This window comes from Centrocercus urophasianus, unplaced genomic scaffold, assembly GCF_019232065.1.
Source record: "Centrocercus urophasianus isolate 14NV4802_14NV808 unplaced genomic scaffold, USGS_Curo_1.0 seq_2, whole genome shotgun sequence".
NCBI lineage: Eukaryota > Metazoa > Chordata > Aves > Galliformes > Phasianidae > Centrocercus > Centrocercus urophasianus.
In genome coordinates this window covers 8,594,564-8,615,888 of record NW_024884755.1, presented here as the reverse complement: position 1 = coordinate 8,615,888, position 21,325 = coordinate 8,594,564, and the positions used below count along the sequence as shown (strand labels likewise).

At 41.1% G+C, this 21,325-nt stretch overlaps 1 protein-coding gene across 1 annotated transcript in view; it reads left to right on the top strand.

The window, feature by feature from the left end:
• The first annotated feature begins 14,304 nt into the window (after positions 1 to 14,304).
• The window catches only part of GARRE1 (granule associated Rac and RHOG effector 1), a 55,369-nt gene continuing 48,348 nt past the window's right edge, over positions 14,305 to 21,325 (top strand). Inside the window, exon 1 of the mRNA XM_042821824.1 lies at positions 14,305 to 14,382. The gene's annotated coding sequence lies outside the window, so the exon portion shown is untranslated. The remainder of the gene's footprint in view (positions 14,383 to 21,325) is intronic.

Below are 21,325 nucleotides of genomic sequence, written 5' to 3'. Positions count from 1 at the left end.
GCTAAGAAAGGGTATTTTAGTAAAGGATATTCTGTAATTGATGGAGATCAATTTTCTGACCTATAGGCTACAATGGTGGATTTACCATTTTACAAATGCCAGCCTCCATTAACAACAGCTGCACAATGACCTACTTATTAAGAAAGACAAGTGAAAATTCCATTCTGGAAGACAGCTGCATAGAAATTAATATTTCTAAATGAGTGTGTAGAGCCTAAATACTTCTGCCTCCAGCAGTTATGCCAGAAAGGTTAAGTGGCATGTTTAATAGATAATCTCTGTGATTAATTTATCAGAAAGAACCAAGTGGCTAATTTCCCTAATTGAAAATTTCCGGCATGCTAGGAATTTTTCATATATAATTCCATTTCCAGTTAAATCCGTTGTACTAACTTGCTTTATTATATGAATGCAAACAAAACTACAGCCTTGAATCCTTGAATATTGTTTTCTAATAGAGGAAACAAAATATTTGAGCAGTAGCAGATAAAGTAGATTTTTCTGAGGACTAAATCTGGATTTTCAAATCAAATCCCAGGTTCCAAATAGGAAAAATGGGCCAGACTTGCAGAGCATTCCACAGCCATCAGGCTTTGTCAGTATTAGTGGAATAAACCTGATCCCATACTCACTACCGTGGATTATGTGGAACGGTGCTCACCGACATCAGCAAAGAAACTCAAGGTGAGACTGGAGCAGGCTTCAGGAAAAAGGCACAGGTCAGAACTGGCTGTGGTAATGTGTTAATTCCAAAACATTTGAACTGATCATCTCTACCTACATTTTTAAGTATTCCTACTAGCTTTTTAAGATTGGGAAGATTGTCAGGGTGAGGTAATCTTTTTACTTAGACTGTGACGATCAGATACAGAATCTTCTTCAGTTTTGGCAAAGAAAAAGCAAATTTCCTGTTAAGCATAGGCAGGAAGCATTGCTCTAACTTTGCTATGTTCATCAGTTTAACACTGAGGAATAGAAGGGTGCCAGTATTTGTGGCAGAGGACAAATGTCCTGCGAGGGAAACAGCCACGCAGAGGAAGAAAACAGTAATAATCTACAGCAAGCCTAACAGACAGAAATTGTTCAAGGCTTTTTAGTAGTTGAGCAGCTTTCCTACTCGATTACCAACAGATGGCAATACTGCACTGGTTATTTGGTGTTTGTATGCAGTACTACGGACTTACCTGGTAGTTCCAAAATGGTTACTACATTGTTTTAAATTCTTTCCATACAAGTTGTAAAATACAATCATTTTGAAGAAAATTATGACTGTCACATGTTTTTGTGATTACCTATAGAAGCAGTGTGGCCTATCTCTTTACCAATCAAAGATAATGAAAAATTGAATTATTTCACATAGGGTTCTGTAATGATCAGGTTTTTTAAAACATCTCAGCCTTCTGGATCAGATCCTTGTGGGCTGTCCCGATGAAAGATCCACTGAGACAAACCCTACATAAGTAGGAAATGTCTCTGTTCACCTAATAGGGAAAAGAATGCCAATCTCACTCTTCTGAAGAACTTACCTTTCCATGATTCAGCTACCAGCCCACAAAATGACTGTAGTGCTAACAATTTACATGAATGGTAACAAGTTAATTAACATTTCTTAAAGTCCTGAAACCTCAAATTAATAGTGCTCTGGAGTATAAAGACATAATATTATTTCACTGAACATTTGTCATTTTAAAAGCCCTATGCCTAAAGCTTTAATCAAACTCTGTAAGATGAGAGCAATTTCATTTTTGTCGCACTTGGATCTCAGCTCCACTGAGATCCACATACTATGTATTTCTTTTGAGAGGAGCAGAAGCACTACTCTGTATATGATTATGGATACTGGACCAGATGGTGTCCTACACTTGAGAGAGGTGCACAGTTGTTTTAAGAGTTATTTTTAGAAGAAATCTTCCCTGAACTTACAGACTGTGACAGTGTATCACTTCTATTAGCACAGAAAATATTCTCTTCTTCAGTTAACTGTTGTTTCGCTCAAGCTTTCAAGTCAACATTTCATTTTTTATTTACATAAAATAATCGTTGGCTCCCAGATTTACACTTGTTTTGATAGCATAGAAATACATTTATCTTTGATACAATTTGTCTACAAGCAACGGATTTTAACAAGGCAGGAAATTAATTTATAATCTTTCATTATGTTATATCAAATAGTAGAGAAAGCAAGGGTGTTCTTTTGAACAAAACAAGTGACAGACGGGGACTATTAAGTTATGTGCAGTGCTATAGAATCCAGAGCTTTTCATGGTGTCCAAGAATTTGCAAAGTATAAAATCACTTCAGATGTATGTGTGTGATCAAGGTGAAAACTTCATAGTCAATTGGCACTAAATGTTATGCCATAAACATTAATACAGGAACACAACTGAAAATGCTGAGACACCAATGACTTCAATGGCAACAACATCAGGCCTCATGCAGTTGTACTTTCAACTGCAGATGACACAATAGAGCATAGGACTTCTTACAGAAACACTAGTTTAGCATCCATACAGAAATCTTCCTCTTTCCCAAAAGATCTATTCCAAAATACAAGCCCTCTGCCAAAAAGATATTATGCACTTCAACAACAGAAGATGGTTACTCAGGCATCATCACTGGCTCAACACAGCATCAAGGACCTCACCGCACCTAAATGAAAAATTCGGGATGTGCAACTGATAACTCTGCTAATGATGCACTGCCCAGGAAGCTTACTCTTTCATAACTGCATCAGTGCTATCGCACTGTATGGGAACTGCTGAGTCACGGCCTGAACCTCTGATTGATCGCCTGAGGCAAGCACTGAGTCAGCCACAGGAGCACAGGTGAAGGCAATTCAGCTGTGCTGCCAGAAGGGTAGGAGCCCGGCTGCACCCCACCTAGACCTATTGAAGAGCTGGCTAGCAGTGGGGAAGGATCTCTTCTGGAGATCCCTTCTGCTGGAGTTTTGTAAGTGAGCCCAGGATGTGGGTAAGCTTTCTATCCATTCTCTTTTTGTTATCATAATCTGCTTTGCCTAACTCTTTTTTATTTTGTATTTATAGCATCTTCTATAGCATTCTCTGATTATACGTGCACTAATGAAATTAGGTAGTAGAAAAAGTACTCAGAGAGTGGTGGAGCTGTGTCACAGGTTTCCCAGATCTGTGGGTGCCCCATCCCTGGAGATGCTCAAGGCTGGGCTGGATGGGGCCCTGGACAGCCTGAGCTGGTGGAAGTCATGGTGGCAGTCAGCCCTACCTATGGTAGGGGTTGGGGCTGAGTGGGCTCTAGTGTCCCTTCTAACCCGTGCCATTCTGTGATTCTACTAATCCAGAAAGCAAGCCAGCATGTTATTTTTTGCAGGATGATAGTGAATTAAATGCTTAAAATAACATGATAAATTATGTATATATGTTTATATTTTTGTTTATATTCACAGTAAAAGCACCAGCCAAGTTTACGGAGGAAGTCACTGAGAAAGCCTGCTGCCTGCCTGTGATTTAGCCACCTTTGTCTCATTTTTGTAACATGAGCCAACCAGGTAAAACATGATTCCACAGAAAACAATGGAAATTTCATTTTTATGTGAGAGCAATTAAACTAGCTTTCATTACTATTACTTTTTCAGGTAATTGTTATAGGTACTAAACATTTTATTAGCATTAATAACTTATTACTACAATTATGTGTAATTATAATTATATGCACATAACACATAGTACTTATTTTGCACATATAGCATACAGCGGAAAGGTCTTAAGAAGCTGTTTGGAGGTAATGCTATGTATTGCCAGGTAGAAAATAGTTTTCACAACAGAAATGGTTTAATACAGTTATTTAAGTTCCTTAGGTTGCTAGCAGTATAGATTTTCTACAGACATAGGGTTTGATCTTAGTCTCATTATGTTTAAAACAATGATTGTTCATCTCGACCGCAGCAAAAGCAAGCTCTTGGAGTACTTCTTTAAAACATGCTTAGTACTCTCAATTGTTCATCATTGCTCCACTGAATACATATGTCTGAGGATTAATGCAGTATCAAATAGGAGCTGACTTTGAGTTAGATTATCTTGGTTATATGCATATTAACTCAAAGTTCTAGCAGATTCCCTATGTATGATTGTTACTCTGTCAGGAGAGTCCCTAATGAGAGGCAAAGACAGCTTTATGGGACTGTCCACATGCAGTAATTCCTGACAGCTGACCCACTAATGCACACTTTGGAGACTTGTGCTTTGCACTGCTATCATTTCTGTGACTAGTTTCCTTCCTTTCCTCTCAGTGGGGCTCCTGATGGAATGTAACACACATCACTGGAGGAAGCAGCGATGTGCCAGTCTGCATCTGCTACAAAGCAGCCTAAAAATAAAGCCCAATTGGACAATGCCATTTGGTGTACAGCAGCAAATATTCTAGTAATGTAAACCAGACTGTCAGCAAAGATAAATGATTGTTCAGCTACATGCTAAACAAATTGCTGGGTCTTAAAAAAAAAAAAAAAAAAAAAAAAAAAAAAAAGGCAACACAGAAACAATCATTTATATTCATTTATAAACTTAATGTCTCAGGACTTATTATCATTGCAATTTAATGAATTATCATTAGTGAAATCACAGTGAGAATCCCATTAATTTTTTTTTAATGATTGTTACTAATGTTTTAAGAAACCAGACCATCTTGCAGCTTCTTTCAGTTTGAGGAAGTTGTCCAGTAATGCAGATTTTGTTTTAGAAGATGCCTACCCATCAAGTTGGCATTTTTTTTCTGTGCATGTCAGGGGAGCCCAATTGTCTTGCCAGTATTCCTCTTTAAAATCCCAGTTCAGTAGACTGACTTTTTAAAAACTGATCTTCATGATGATATTGCTCCTTCTGCAGATTCTGCTTGAAATACTTTGTATTTTTTGCCTGTAAGAGGCTATGGTCACATGGAGTGTATCTGTAACTGTAATGCAAATAATTTCAGGCTCTTCATTTAGAGATACAACTTCTTACTTCATCTTTCATGCTATGTGCAAAGTTGGGTAAGGAAAACTCCCCAGGCCTTTGCATTTTGAGGTTTTCTAATTCCTATTGAACTGACTTTCAAGGATATTTACGTATGTAGTTCTTAATTCATACATTTTGGCCTTGAAACATTTATTGGCCTACATTTATTTTATGGAAAATGGGAGCAGCATTAAACACATACTGGAATCATACTAACTGCAAACCTTGGACATATAATGAGAATATGCATAAATGTATCTCATAGCAAGAGCAGTACCATGATCTTTAAAAACCATTAAATGCACGACAGAAAGGCCTTAGGTATCTTCTGTTATTGCCAACTATATTTATGTCTGGAAATCCCAAAATTACATGTATTCCATAGCACAGCTGGAGAAATGACCTTTACAAAGATTTCTGTTTGGTATTTTCAGAAAAATGATTACACAGTCTAAAAAACATAGGGTATAAAACCACTACAGATGGAACTAAATTCTTGTTATGCACTGTGCTGTTTTACCCATTCTACAAGTACAAAAACCATGAGAGAATGTCACAAACTATTATGAGTTTGATCTTCTCAGGAAACCACTGTTCCTAGACTAAAAAAAAAATAAAATCAGTTGCATGGAACTTGCAATCAGAAGGTCAAAATTAGCAACTCTGAGGTCTGTCAGTGTGTTATTTGCTCCATACAAGTAGAAAAACATAACTCCCCTCAGCTACTTCTGAAAACAGCACTGGGGTCACCATGTGTACATAGTCAACAGTTTGCATGTTAGCACAGCAGTCAGTCCAGTTCACATGTCTGTGGGCAATTATTCCAGAAATAGCAAATTGTATAACCTCAACAACTATACAGATTATTTCTTCTCTAGAAGAAATGTTCATAGATTGGGGGGTTTATGGGAACTGTTGAGTCACTGCCTGAACCACTGATTGAGCACCTGGGGAAAGGACCGGGTCAGCCCTGGGAGCACAGGTGAAGGCAATTCAGCTGTGTGACTGGAAGGGCTGCAGCCTGGCTGCACTGCTCTCAGACCCCACTTCAGGGCTGACTGGCTCTGGGGAAGGCTTGCTTTCTAGAGATCCCTCATTGGTGAAGCTTTTCCCCTGCAAGCCTAGAATCTTCTGATGCAGGTGAGTAATCTTCCCTTTCCTTGCAGCATTTTTCTGTCATGCCTGCTGGTCCTTCCATCATCATACCTCTGTTGCAATACCTTTTCCATTGTATTGATCTGTCCCATTGCTACAGGGGGATACATGTGCATGCTGTGCATTTTAATTAATAAACACAATAACAGAAAATTTTCATTACTTTTATAATATCTCATGCAGTCTCTTTGAGAGAACAGAATTCTCTCCAGAGAAGGGAAAATATTTAGATCTGCATTGTCTTCTCAAATCATAATGCTATTTATAAGCCCCAATGTTTCAGCAGTTTATTTACCACCTTCTCTTTGAAGCCATTGCCACAGTGAAAAACAAATTACAACTCTTTGTAATTTTTATCACATTAATCTTCACAGAAGAAACATATAATTCATTTATTTCTCACAGTGTCCGTGGTAACAAAGACAAATTTTTGTATGTACCTATTCATGTGTGTGTGTTTCTTGCCTGTTTTAAGGTTGCCTTTGAGGTGATTATAAACTGATTACAGCTAATGTTAGTACAGTATATAAAAAAAAATTGGTTTATAATTCTGTTACTTTTATTTCAAAAAAGGCAGCATGTGAGGAGATTACGCAGGAGCTTTTGTGTTACAATCAATTCTGAATGTTCCCCAGCTAATTATTTTGATTTCTATGTGACTGTGCAATACAATCTCTCTTCTTCTCCTTTTAAGCTATGCTGAATAACTGTTATGTCTCTCAAATATTACTTCACAGCATTCTCAGCATCTTATTTTTGTCCTCTTATCTTCTGACCTTATGAATTACAAAGGTCTTTGAGATGTATATGTAGTCAATACTGGAATCAAAGTTTAATTCTGAAAGATCTGCGTAATATCTGTTCCCCAGTCTCACTCTTAGAATTCCTAAAGAGAACTAACATCCAAAATCCAGTAACAGAAAACAGCTGATGTATAGAATTTGCTTGGCCTACATATTGTTTTACTACTTATCTGCTAGTAACTGATAGTTTGTAATTATGCTTAGAAGGACCTGACATACATCTACTTGGGTTATGGTATTTTCCTTCATCAGTGTGAAATTCACAAAAAGGGGACTAGTGGGTACCATTCATCTGCTTTTTTTATTTAGCAGTGCACTCACAGAGCTGAAATTTTTCTTCCCCTCAAATGTCAGCTGTCAGTTGCTACCGTGTGGCTATGGTTCTTGGTGCTGACACACAGGACAACTTAAACAAGAATTGCCTATGTGCATATGTGCAATTCCTGTGAGAGTGGTATTTTGTTTCTTCTCTCTTAGAGCAGCAGCAACTGTGATCCTACAATCCAATAGACAGTAACTTTTTATACCTCCTTTTACAATACTGAAATTGATTAGATGCCATGCAAAAGAACTGGGAACTGCAGCTATCAGTTCATACAGAGCTTTATACAATTAGAACTAATGACAGGTGAACTGGGACCTTTGGAGCCAAACCACAGGAGAGAGGTTTGCATGTGCTTCTTAATGTAGAAACTGAGATGGGGATACAGAGAGCACTTTCAGAAAGAACACTCAGACGTACAGGGCATCTATCTGACTTAGAGGCTCTGGTGTATTTAGAATACGGTGAAGGATCTAATATGTGGCATGCTAAAGAAATCACTTCTGGTAGCCCTTAGACTTCAAGCACATGTATAGCTAAACAAGGAATTTCTGGGCTGTGAAAAAGACAGCAGTAGAGAATGTGAATCCTGATCCCTGATGTGTCCAGCTGTGCATGATGTTTGCATCTAATAACATAGCCAGCTGTTTAACCTTTTGGCTGAAGAAGTTTAAAAAACAAACCAACCTTTGGGTGCACAATCACCTGCTTCATCTTAGTGATAAGCAGAGTGAGATTCTCAAGTCTGGCATTTAATTCATGGCAGAGAACCAGACCCAGGTGGTGGACCACAATGAATGCAAACCAAATACACTCTTGGCTGTGGTTACAGAAAAAGTATAGAAGCACTGGAAGCTGACAAAACAAACCAAGAACCTGAAACTAGCCACTGAGGTCAGCTACACCAACTTTCCTGTTGGAGCCAGAAGAAAATGGTGCTTAGCTGAGCAGGTATTGCTAACTGCACAGACTTCAAGGAGTACAGACCAGACTGGGATGCCAAGGTTTTGCAAATAAGTCCTGCTCTTCTCTGTCAACCTTGAGACTATCGTCTCAAGCACAAGACAGACAGGTGGCCAGAGAATGACAGGCATCTCACATTCCTGATGTCAGCAGGGGGCCTGGATTGTTTTGGACACAATGCCCAAAGGAGGCTCTGTATTAGGTTTAGCAATAACCGTTTAAGAAGAAAGCTTCGATAGTCCCAGGTTTCATTGTTCCTGAGAAATGCCATCTTGTACTTGGATTACCCACAGCATAATTCCACACAGGGCCTTTGGGTATTTCTGTAATTAATGAAGAAACTCTAGAGAAAAGACTAATTTGTTCAACTGTCATGCCTGCATCAGAACATAGTTTTTATCTAATGCACTTTTCTGTGTGTTAATGAGTAATCTGATGAAGTTTCAACTATGAGATACCAGCCTACAAGTTTCTGTTATTCCTCTGTTCAGCCTACTTTTACAATTACATGTTCTCTATTATGAAATTACTCTCCATTTGGCAGCCTTCCGCGACACAAAATAAGCTGTATATGCAAAAGGTAACAACAGTTCCACTGAGGCAGCTGAAGTAGCCTTTGTGACAGTACCCTTACAGACATTAAGATGCAATAGCTTTCAGCCCCCTCTATTGCAGGAATTACCCAATGCGAACCCTTTAATAATACCACTTAGGCTTCTTTCCAGACCGCTTTTAAGATATTTGTATATTTATAAACATATGAATATTTTGCCTGTTTATGTAAAAATATTTTGAAATATGTAAGATTCATCATTCATTCATGAATGTTTCACATATTCTTAAAAATAAGAATTGGACATAAGCATGTTCAATATCAGGCACTTTCTAAGGATGTCAAAGTGCATTATCTGAAACATATACAATACCTTATGAAATCAACTACGCAAGATCAAAAAAAGGAAGAGTATTTTGGCAGCTAGCCTCTAATTTCGAACATTTAGTGGAAGGGATGCTATTTTATTTCTATATCCGTTTATAAATGTTGCTTTAAAATTCATTCTAAATAGTTTTACTCTTTCATAAATTGTGGTTAGACTGAATAATATTAGCAACTCTAAATACTCTATTAATAAATGGGGTAAATCACACAATTACATTTTATTCCTGCTCTCAATCTAACAGTGGAATATATTTACATGCCATATTAATTTCAAGGTGAAAAAAGTCTAATTCTCTTTCATACATTGAGAGCATGTCTGTTTTGTAAGTCTAAGATTTACTGTTATGAAAAGTTGTCAACAACAGTTCTCTGTACCTCATAAATAGTCTCTCAACACCTCTGTGATTTCTGCATACTTTGCACAGTTCTAAGCCAACTGCTAATAGCTAATAATGAATTCACAATTGTTTGCTACTCAGCAGAATAAATTCATTTGAAATACAGAAAATTCTCCAGTAGTTAGATGGCCGTGCAAACTACTTTACCACAGCTGGTTGAGAAGAACATTTTTGTGGTTTTGCAAGCTGACTCCTTTTTGTGAAAGTTTTCAAGAAAACAAGCAAAATGAGATCCCAGACATCTGAATCATCAGACTTCAAAAAAAAAATAATACATATATTTGAGCAGTTGGCTTCCTGAAGCAAAAATGTGAAATGTCAGTGACAATTTTGTGCGTGTTGTTGAGAGCGCTGCATTCCTGTGCCCATCTAGCTTGTTGCAACGGACGAAGAATTTCAGAGTCTAGTTCTCCATTTCAGGACAACTGGAAGACAGTTTTGAAAGCAGAACAGCAACTTAAAAACAAACACATCTTCTCCTTCATCTCTGGACTAGGGACAGCGACCTTAAAAATATCTGAAATTCTTCCACTGCCTGTAAACAAAAACGAACTGCAGGCAGTCATGATCATGTGTCACTCTCAAAAACATTCTTATTTGCTGGCTATTTTTTGGAAAGGTTATTTGCTGTCAATCAAGTGACAAGTTCTGCTTATAATAATGATGATGATATCAGTCCAGTAGAAGAGAAGATTACTATGGAGAGTCTAAATATATAAACTAGAAGGTCATGGGATATATCCAACATCAATAGAAGTCAATGGCCTCTATTCACTTCAGAGTTTGACCTGTACTTGTAGAAATAAGAGATCTTATATATAACTTTTTTTTCCCTATAACCAGTATCACTGTCTTGCAACCTAGGCTTTTTTAAGGTGACGTGAATCTCTGACTTGTTTGACAAGAAAAGGTGACTGTCCCTATTTTTATGTTTAGGTGGCCATGTGCGGTCAGCCATGTTCAGTCTTTCCGAAGTGAGACTTGCCCTGTGGAGGTAATGGGCAAGAATTTTTCCAGACAGCAGGCTGGGGGCTCCAACCGTAGGGTTCTTTTGCCATTTGGTAGTGTTTACAAAGCTGCTGGGCAGGAGGCCAATTCTCATTTTAAGCCTCAGGTTGGACACAATGGTTGGTCAATGTACTGAGGAGTATAAAGCATAGGTCAGCAGCTTCCCTGTCAGACAGCAAATAACTAAATTTCATTTGTCTGAAATAGGATTTCAGTTGTCCGGAGCTGCAGGACAAAAGGACTGTTCTCACCGTGGCAGCTGGAATGGATGATTTGTGAAATGTATTTTTAGAAGTCTTATTTGCTTATGTGCATGCCTGCATTGTCAAACATTCAGACAGCAAGAGCAAGTTAGAGCTCTGAGCCACAAGAACTGTCACATACTGTACAAACTGTATAATGTATCTAGATCTAAAACTGCATTTTCATTACTTCTCATCCTCCAATTGCAAATGTACAGTCCAAATATTGATGCAAAAGTATTGCTGTTCTTCCACTACTTCAACATACAATCACAACTTTCATAGCAATCGCTGACCATGAAGAGAAAATCACTGCTGATGCAACAGATCACGTCTGCTTTCCAAAATCACCCTTCACTGCTTTTCCTCACATTTCCTTTTCCTAAACATATCTCAATCCCTGCAAGTTAGCTTTTTCTCTTAACAAGACAACCCACTCTTGAGGGATTTTATGACTAACATTCATCCTCCTAATCTTATCCCACACCTTGCTGATACGCATATCCTTATTAACATTTGCACATGGCTATTGTGCCAGTGCAGCTTTTTTTTTTTCCCAGCTAATGATTTCTTCCTCTTGCAGCCCCTGAGATCAGGTTGCACTCATAATACATTTCAAAGCTGGTTTCCTCTCTCTCTAAACAGCATTGTTACGTTTTTTGTTTATGCAGTGCACCAGTTTCCTTCCCTTCCTATTCAATGGAAGTCTTGGAAAGCACACCTCAGATATATGTAACATCGACAGAAAAATTATAAATACAATTGAATTCTTTTATTGTATGCAGATCTACATAGAACTTTACTAAATAGTTAATCATACTACAACCTTTCAAAACTTCTTGAATTCACACACACAAAAATTCACAATAAATCAACGTCACACCACATATTTTCTAGTCCTTAGGAATTTCCCTTTTATTTTCATTGGTTATTATTTACTTCTACTAAACAGAATGTTTCAGGCTCTATTCATACTAAGAAGTGTGAACTTTCTATTTATTTCTCAATCTCTCAAATTTCTACTATCTGGTTAAAAAATATTAGTGCTCAGGCTAGGATTCCTACCAGTCTTCTGTGCATTCTTGCTCTTAATCTATGCAATCCATCTGCAATAATGCTCAAAATATCTTTTGAGATGATGTGTTAAAAACTGCTATGCAGCATTGTAAATAATAAAAAAAAAGTAAATCCTGAAGATTAAAATAAAAAGTATGCTTATTCTAAAAATTGTTTTTAACATTGTTACTATTGACAAAACCAAATTCTGTGCAGAGCTACTCAATAAAATTAAGCCACTAGGGTAACAAAATGTAGCGCTGCTAGTATAAAAAGAACATTTGTGTGCTGTGCTGAACTGCAAGATCAGGTCTGTAGAACACAGTGTTTTTATCAGCGTAGCTTACATAGTTTGGGGATCTGCTGGCAGAACTGTATCCATAGCACTGTTTAGAAAAGGTATGGTGGACAGCCATCATTTGGTACAGTACTGTTTTACTACAATGTTTGTAGTACTCCATATTTCAACATTTTCCAGCTAATTGTTGGAGCAGGAGATTGTTGTAACAATGCACCAGATCACAATACTTGCATGACCAAGTACTGCAGGGTAAGTGGCTTGGAGATCAGAAGGGAAAGAATATTCCCAGAAAAGCTTGTAGGTGGGAAATGTCAGTAGCTCAACAGGGACTACAGCATTCTTACTGGACAGGGCCTGGGCTGGACATACAAGAAGAGTCAAGAGTGAGGGGTAATGTTTTCCTCAATAACTCCTGCTGGTTTGCCTTTTCCTTCAGCATTGGTTGCATGGCACAACCTCAGAACAATGCTTCAGCTCCTGGAGAGCTGCTTGCAGATGGAAGGCACCAGCCTGGCAGCCTGCCTGCCAAAGACAGAAAACTGTATACTTGAAAACAAAAACAAAACCAGGAGGTATTTTAGGTCCTTCTTCGCATTGCTATTAAGGTGCAACCTCTGATCCTGGCCTGAGAAGAAGAAAAATCCATTGCAGTATTTTTTTCTCTTTCCTTTTCAGCTACCTATACTTGTTCAAACCCCATCTCAGCCTTTATTTATTTATTTTTAAATCAGTGTTTGCCATTTAAAAGTGGCAATCCCGCCCCTCCTCACCCCAAGGTACCTTTTCCAGCATTTTACTTCAATCTTAGAATGAAAACACTCCAGCACCCCTCCCTGCTGAAGGAGAGGATAATGTGACAGCCTTCTGTTCCCTTGCTTGCTTTCCAAGTATTTCCCAGGTATCTCTTAATTTGATAACTCAGTTGGCTAGGAAGAGACATGCTTAGTAGACATGCAAAAATCAGAAAAGTTCAGAGGCACTGCACTGATGAGCCCAGTCTGCCAGCAACCATCTGCTCCAGAGATGAAAACAAAGCCACAGATTGCTCCCAGGCAGCCCCCCACAGATGCTGCTGAGGACTGCTTCTTGCTTGTGGCTAGAAGGTGTCCAACAAATTGACACTTCTTCCCACAGTGTTTTCTGATCAGCATTACAAACTGGTGGAAATTAGTTATTTTCACTTTATTGGTATCATATTCAAGAGGTTGTTTTTTGGGGGGAGGCTTATTATTTTATATATTTTTTTAGAATCACAGCCGAATGAACTGAGTTCTAGGAATTTTGTCACTTAAATATATTCCAAGACCTGTTAACAACTGCTCTATTATTATGTGACCTAGCACTATTGTTACTATTTGCGTTATTAACTGCTTCATTTCAAATGTAAGATTCTAACCAAACTTTGGAAATAAAAAAAAAAAAAAACATTTTCTGCTAAGAAGACAGGATGAATGGGACTGTTTATTTGGAGTTGGATTCAAAAACACATTGAATTGCATGACAAACTTCTTCATATGAAATTAGGCCTGAGGAATTGTAACAACTTGCTTCACACTCACAGCAAAGGCATCACATACAGGCCTGCTCCTGAGCAAATCACCAGTAGCACTGAAATAACTATGACCAAGGGACCAATTTCAGGTAACTTTATGCATTTTACCTAATTCCCAAATAAACATTTAACAAGGGTGCAGAACTCGGTATTTTCTTTAGCTGACGGTTTTAAATAGGAGAGGCATACAGTACTCTGCAGGTGCCAACGGGCGATCTGTCACACACCACTCCTGTGTGGAAGAACGCACCGCGCCCGGACACAAGACAACGGGGTGAGCGTGCCGTCGTGGTAAGCACACAGAAATGCCGTCAGATTATCTTGCCCGCGTCCCCTACCACGAATTAACGCCCTGTCCGTCCCTCGCAGCTCCCAGCGGCCAAGGCCCAGCCCCCCAGGCCTGGCGGGAGGCGGTCGGGGGACCTGCGCTGCCGAAGCCGAGCACGATCCAATTCACGTCGGCCCCTCCTCATCTCCCCTCGATCCGCCCCCGAGGGAGCCCTCGGCCCTCAGCAGGCGCCTCCCGCCCCCTCCCGCCGTCCCCTTCCCGCTGTCACTCGCGGCTCCGCCCGCCCCCTCTGCCGGCCCCTCCTCCGGCGCCCGGTGGAGGAGCCGCCGTTTCCGGAGTACACAGAGCGGGGCCGGCCGTGCGGCGGGGGCTGTGGCGGACAGGTGAGCGAGAGCTGCGGCCGTGCCCCGCTCCCCCCCGCGCCGCCTTCCCCCCGCGCGGCCCCGGGCCCGTCCTCAGCGCTGCCTGCGGGCTGGGTGCGAGCCCTTCAGCCCGGCCGTGCGGGGCCCCGGCGGTGCGAGGCACTGAGCTGGTGGGGACGGGCGCCGAAGGGGGCGGCGGGCGGCGCTCCGGACAGCCTCGCGGGCCGCGGCGAGGGGGCACCGGGGCGGCGAGGAGCCCCCAGGGAGCCCGGCTGGGGAGGAGGGCGGCCGCGGCTGCGTCCCGGGGCGCGGCCCGGGGACTGTCGCCGCGCACCGTCGCCGCGCACCGTCGGCAGCGCGGGGACGGCCCTGTGGCGGCGGGGACGGCCGAGGCGCTGCGCGGCACGGCACGGCTTGGGGCGGCGGAGAGGCTGCGGTCGACTCCCCCGTATCCCCCTCTCCCTCCGGCCCCTTCCCGCCGCCGTGACCCGAGTGCGGGCAGCCCGGCGGGGACTGCGCCTGCGGGAATTCCTGCGCACCTTCCTGCGAAATAGTGACCGCCGCCCGGGGCTCCGGCCTGCTGCGGCCCGGCACGGGGACCCCGCGACGGGGCCTCGCCTTAGGGCGACGCCGCCCGGGCCCTGCCAGCAGGCGCTGAGGCGACCCCTCGCCCCGCGGGCCGGGCTCACGGGCAGCCGCGGCGGAGCCGCCCCGCTGGGGCGTAGCGTTGTGCTAGCGCCCGGTCGGAGGTGGGTTTCTGACAGCCCCCTGCTGGGCAGGCGGGCGGTGCCGTCTGTGCTGCCGGGCGCGGCGGTGGGGGCTCGCAGCCCTTCACCAGACGCTTGCATAGAGGGCTATTTCTTGCTATTTAGGGTTATATTTAGCATGCTGTGTGCACGTTGCGGGCAGAAGAGAAGAGCTCTCGTTTTGGGCTGTACCTTGCAACTTTACTCACAGACCTGCACTTCTCGGTGCTTGAAATGGGGCCTGCGCTGGGATGAAGGAGCTGACAGTGCGTCAAGTGGGTGTTACTTCAGGAACCTGGAAGATTTTGAAAGATCTCGTGTTGCTTTTCTTAAGATTATTAACCCAGTGCCAGGTATAAATCAGCCATTGCGAGGGACAGATGTCTGGGTGCTGCAGTGAAAAGATCTGTGGCGGTGAGGAGCTGCTGGGCTGTCAGTCAGTGGCTGTGGGGGCACACAGCTGCCAAAAGTGGAGGTCTGGTTCCTAAAATGGCTCTGCACTTTGTATTCCCAGTGTGGCTGCTGGCAAGCTCCAATCTAGAGGGTTGGGGAAGAGGTCAGCGTGGGGTTTGAGGGCATTGTTGCTCCTATGCTCAGCGCAGCATTGGCTCACAGAGTGCAGGGTGCTGCTGGCTGCTGCTTCTGGCTGTTGGGGTGGGTGGCTGAAGCCCCCGGGGCACGTGGTTTGTGTCATGGAGCTCCCGGCTACATGAAGGCTGTGGTACACTGCTGATGGGATTGTGAGCTCCAGCTGATCACGGTGTGCACATAGGTGCTGTTGTGTACCAATGCGATTTTGCAGTTGGCTGGAGACTTCTGCTAAGCAACGCTTCACACGGAGTAAGATGGATGCTTCTTCTGTAAATAATCCCTATTTTTCCCAGTTTGAGGCTTGCGGTTTTCTTTTGGGTTTCTGGACTTTCTAAGTATTGTATTTGCAGTGGCACAAAGCTGTGTTTCAAGCCAACACACAGGTTTCTGGGCTTCGTGTAAGCTTGGGTGTGAGCCGTTCTTTCATGTGCGTCTTGTGCTGCTGCTCCTTAGGTCAGCGTAAGGCATAAATCCTTCTGTTAGCACTTTTCATTCTGATTCAGGAGTTACTCAGAGGTGTTAGGAAACGAGAAATACTGCATACAGGGAATATTTTCCAGATGAAAGCTTCTTCTGAGACTCTGGAACTTGGTCAACAGTTGTCCTTCCTACTGAATTGTATGGAAATATCTGCTAAAAGTCTTTAAAGAAAAAGTCTAGGTTTCTTCCACTTATCCATCCACTTGTATTTGATCACTTTCTGTATTTCTTTTTCTGCTGTCTCCATCCTGACAGATTTCTTTTTTTCTCCTCACTTCTTCCCACAATCTATTATTTTTCATGAACTTTTCTTCCTCAGCACAGAAATTACAGCCAGTTGTTCATTACAGCAAAACAATTGTATTTTTGTTGTCCTGCAAGGCATAAGTAAGCTTCCTTTTGTGTCTTGAATGGCAAGTAGTTATAAGTGCTGTTGCTTCCTCTCGTTACCCAGAACGGGATTGTGTGAAGAGAAATTGTGCTGCTGCTTTTGTTTATATAGTAGTGCTGTAATGGGAAAAGACTTGTTCTTGGTACAGTGAATGCTGGTACACCAGAGATCCTGCTAATGATAGTGATTAATAGGTGCTGCTCAAAATAGCTATCACTGTTGGTATGACTAATTGTACTGTATGAAAAGAGCTCCTTTATTCCCACTAATTTCAAGGTGTTTCTACAGTTTGAGAGAAACGTATGATCTGTGCTGAGAGATAAATGAACAGTGAAATGCAGAACTTACACCGAAATGTGGCAGTTCTTCAGGAGCTTGCTGCTGCTCTGCAAAACCACTTGGGGCTGAAAAGGAAGGCTATCTTCTTGTGGTTACTGTCGGTAGATAGAATATTATTACTGGAATTGGATGTTGGCCAGAACAACACCCTACATGTTGCAAACAATGCCAGGGTATTGTTAGCAGCTATAGAAGGGTTTTTATATCATACATGAAAGATGACATTTCCAGCAGCACGGGTAACCTCATCACTAAAGCAGCATGCTGGGCTGGCGCTCAGGGCGGCTGGTTGTGCTGGGCTCAACAGAATCTACGTTCTAATTGCATCGGTCCTCTTAGAGCTTGGCGATATGTCTCATTAGTGTTCCTTAACCTCTGTTGGCCTTTGGGTAACATCAGTTAACGTTAAGTAACACACAGCAGGCAACATTGTGCGCTCCAGGTGGCCTTGTATTCTGGGATGTGTTTAAATTTTGTGCATCTTGTAGCTAGAGGCAACTTTGGAATCGTATTTGGAGACTGAAGATCTAAACCGCAGAAGGTTCTGTTGGTAGCTGTAGAATGTGAAGTTCTGCCTGGTAGGATGAAAAAGTATTTTGAAAGCTAAGTAGAAATTGTTAAAGATGTGTTCCAAACTCGCTGGGAAGTTGGTGGTAATGTTTTGTTGTGCCTCTTAGGTTTTTGTGGGATTCTTGTCTTCTGTTGTTGATGTACTCAAAAAATAATTTTATGGTAGGAGGGACTTAGTGCCTTCTGACCCCAAAGAAACTAAGGTATGTGAGGAGGAATACAAGGCATTCACTTTACTCATACTGCTTTGTGGGTTACGTATTGAATTGTTGTATTTGATCCTAGTCTTCTGGCATTCTGTGATATAATGTGGTCAAATCCTTGAATTTTGCCAAAAATGTTTTAAATTTTCTATTAACACCATTGCCATCTTTTCAAGAAGACAGCATTGGTGCTAATGAGACGTGTTTCAGAAGAAAATTACTTTGCGAACTTTGTTATCTCGAAATACCAATCTTGTCTTAACTCAGCTGCAATTGCAAGTTAGTGTATTGGTTATTTAGAGCCACCTCCCCAGATTTATCCTGTGTGGTTCTGTTATGATCATAAACATTGCATGGGACAGGCCAACTTCCAGAGGCCTGGGTTAGAGCAGTCTGATAACACGGGAGGAATGAGTGTGAAGGCAAAACAGCAGAACAGAGATCCCAGAAATGCTGGCTGAGCTTTGAAGAATAGAAGAGGGATGAAAAGGGAAAGACGAAGCACTCTGCGGGGAATCGTGGGCTGTCTGAGCGAAAGCCAGCAAGGATGTATTTGAGGTGGGAGTAACTGAGGCTTTGTGAGGCTTTCAGGAGTCTTTATAGCAAGTCATACGCTTTCCAGCAGTGGTGTTGCATATCGCTGGTGCACTGGTTTCAGGCTAAACGATACCATACAATTGGCACAAGCACATATTACAGCTTTTAATTGAAACGATGAACTGGGAGGTTCGGGTCTTTTCTTTGAAGTAGTATTTTCACAAAGGAAATATATACTCTCCCTTCTGAGGATGGCTCTAGGAGGCATGCATATATATATATATATATATATATATATATATATACATATTGTAGTACTACACAATGGCTTTGAAAAGTTTTTGCAAAAAGTAGCTGGTCCCCATTTAGAAAAAAAAAAATTGCCTCGTAAATTCATAGGATCACATCAGAGAAAATGATAACTTAGGAAGCATCTTTACAATACTCCTTAAAACTGATTCACAGTTATGTTTTTAGTAAAATTTTGTCCTTGAGATGACTGCGTATTTTCTATTTAAGGCTAGCTAGATTGTATTGTTCTGCAGTGCGGCTGTATTCCTTCTTTGTGGTCTTTCATCTCTTGCTTTTCTAATAATTTTCAAATGGTTAGGGTTTGGTTTTTTTTTTTTTTTTGCAAATATGGCACTTTTTGATGTTCTGTCTAGTTGCCTTTCAGTGGGGTACTTGTCAGAAACTAGCATTTACTGGTATGCGTTCTGTAAAACAGCATTGCAAAAGATATTATTTGGAAAACTGACAGGAAAATTCCTCTGCCACCTTATCAGCCAGCCCATCTCAGCCTTGCATAGTGTATCGTGTTCTTTCCAGACTTGTGTGTTGGTTAGGAAGTCATAGTGGAACATGTTAAGTGGTTGTTTAATAACAGCATTGAAGGTGTGATTCTTGTTTAGTTGTGTGCTCAAAGTTGACATTTACATGGAAGTCTGATTACACAAAATTCCTCATAGGCTCTGTACAACATATGCTGGTGCAATCTGGGGATGGAACAAACCTCCTTTAATGCTGTGTTTTGGGAACTTTTTAAAGCAGTATATGGGATGCGTTGTAGAAGAAAGCAGGAGAAGAGCAGGAAGACAGGAATGTTATGTCTTTTCTCCTCTTTCTGAAGATGTCCCTAGCTTTTGTTACTGCGGGAGAGTAATCCAGCAATGAAATTTGTCTTTAATTCTTTCAGGAACAGAGTGGCTTTAGTTTCACAAGTAGATTTCCTTGGTGTAATAAATTGTTGTGTTTGCAAGTTTCCTGGTGCTATTAAGAATTCCTCTGGATTTGCTGGGGTAAAGTCATGTAATTTTAAGCAAGTCTACATGCTCTGTCTGATACCATGATATTCAGAGCAGTATTCTAGGCATTTTTCTTGTTTATGAAACTGAACATCTTGCTCTTCTGTACAGATTACAGAGCTTGGCCGATTGTGCTGTAGAAGAACAGTTCAAGTTGAATCATAAGAGCTTCCTCAGAGAAAGATAAAGCACCTGAATGTCTACAACTCACATTCCAGAAAAATCTTGAGATCTTTTAAGTGTTTCTTCCAAAGGGTATAAATACAAGCTGATATTTTTGTAAGTTCCTTCAAGTAAGTACTTGAATCTGGCAATCTCATCCTGAAGATGTTAGACATTCCTTTTACGTGGCCCAGCCATAGACCAGAAATGCTGAAAACAAATGAAAGCTGTAGTGACCAGACAGAAACAACTCATGCTGTTGTTGAAAGACTTTCCCTCTCTCTGCATCCTCCAGGCTTGTGACAAAGGCTGAAGATTGCAGGGGAAAGATCAGTATGGGTGAATGTAATTCTATGCCAGACTCCTGAAGAACTGAGGAACTTGATCTTTCTGTTAAGTATTTCAAAATCTTTCTCAGAACGCTGTTTGCAAGTCATGCACCAGACAGTACTATGCAGAGGGAGGAAGAGGCTGGCTAAAAATTTCATTATTCCAGATCTATTAATTTAGTTTTTTGCTTGTAACTCACTGAGTGTGAAATGGAGTTATCATCCCCAAATTCTCAGATGAAGCCATGCATCTGAAATAAATGTAAAAATGCAGGTTTTCATGTTCTGTTAAAGGCATCTCTGTTAATTTAAAGATCCTGAGAACAAGAACAGGTTTTCATTTATTTGTATGTTTGTACAGAAGAACGCTCACGTTGCCTGATGTTGAATGTCTGCAATTCTTTGAGCAGGAATCGAAGCCCCTGTAGTATAGAAAGGATTAACTAAAACTGTGCAAGTATGTTGTATAGAATCCAACTTCATCAGTGTGTAGCCCTGGAAAAAACTGTATTTAGCCTCTTACCAAAGATACAGTTATTTGTGTTCATTTGGATAAGTGACACAGTTTGCAAATATTTGCGAAACAAGATAATAAGTTCTGTGCTTTTTCTAATGTGAGATGACTGTTTACAAGCAGATGATGTAGCTGAGAGCTTCAAAATGTCACAAAGAAATTGATCTAAAGCTAAATACGCACATGCCATTCAGGAAAGCTGAAAACTGTCTTCTTGGCCTTTATTAAAGAAACAGAGAAAAACCAAAGTAGTTTAGTTTATTTGTTAGTGGTAAGAATTTTAACTTGTGGAGTTTAGTTCTGAGCAGTAAAAATGAAATCTTCAAGACTGCCAGGTTGCCACTGTTGTTGGCAGGACAGCAGAGGTTTACGTCGATACTCATGCCTTCTTCACCTGTGGAGAGCAAACTGATGTCGTGTGCTAGCTCACAGCGGAGTACAAATAAACTGCACTGGGCAGCAACTAGTGTAGGTACACAGGTTATAATACAAAGAAAGTTGAAGTTTTGATGGCATTGTAACTTGCACTACTGTATCTGTTACTTTTGAAGAGAAGCTGAAGTTCTTATATGGAAGAGCAGGGCTATGTTAACTAAAAATAACATTTCTGAAAATAATGCAAGTGTAAGTGGACTTTTAATTCTAAGGTTTTTTTTTTTTTTTTTTTTTTAGAGACTTCTGTGCTAATAAAAATTGCATGAGGTGCAGGGAGGATGTGCCAATGATTAGAACAAAGTACTGAAAAAAGAGCATGTTTGCCTTTGCTGGAAATATGCTTGGTTCTATATTAAACTGTAG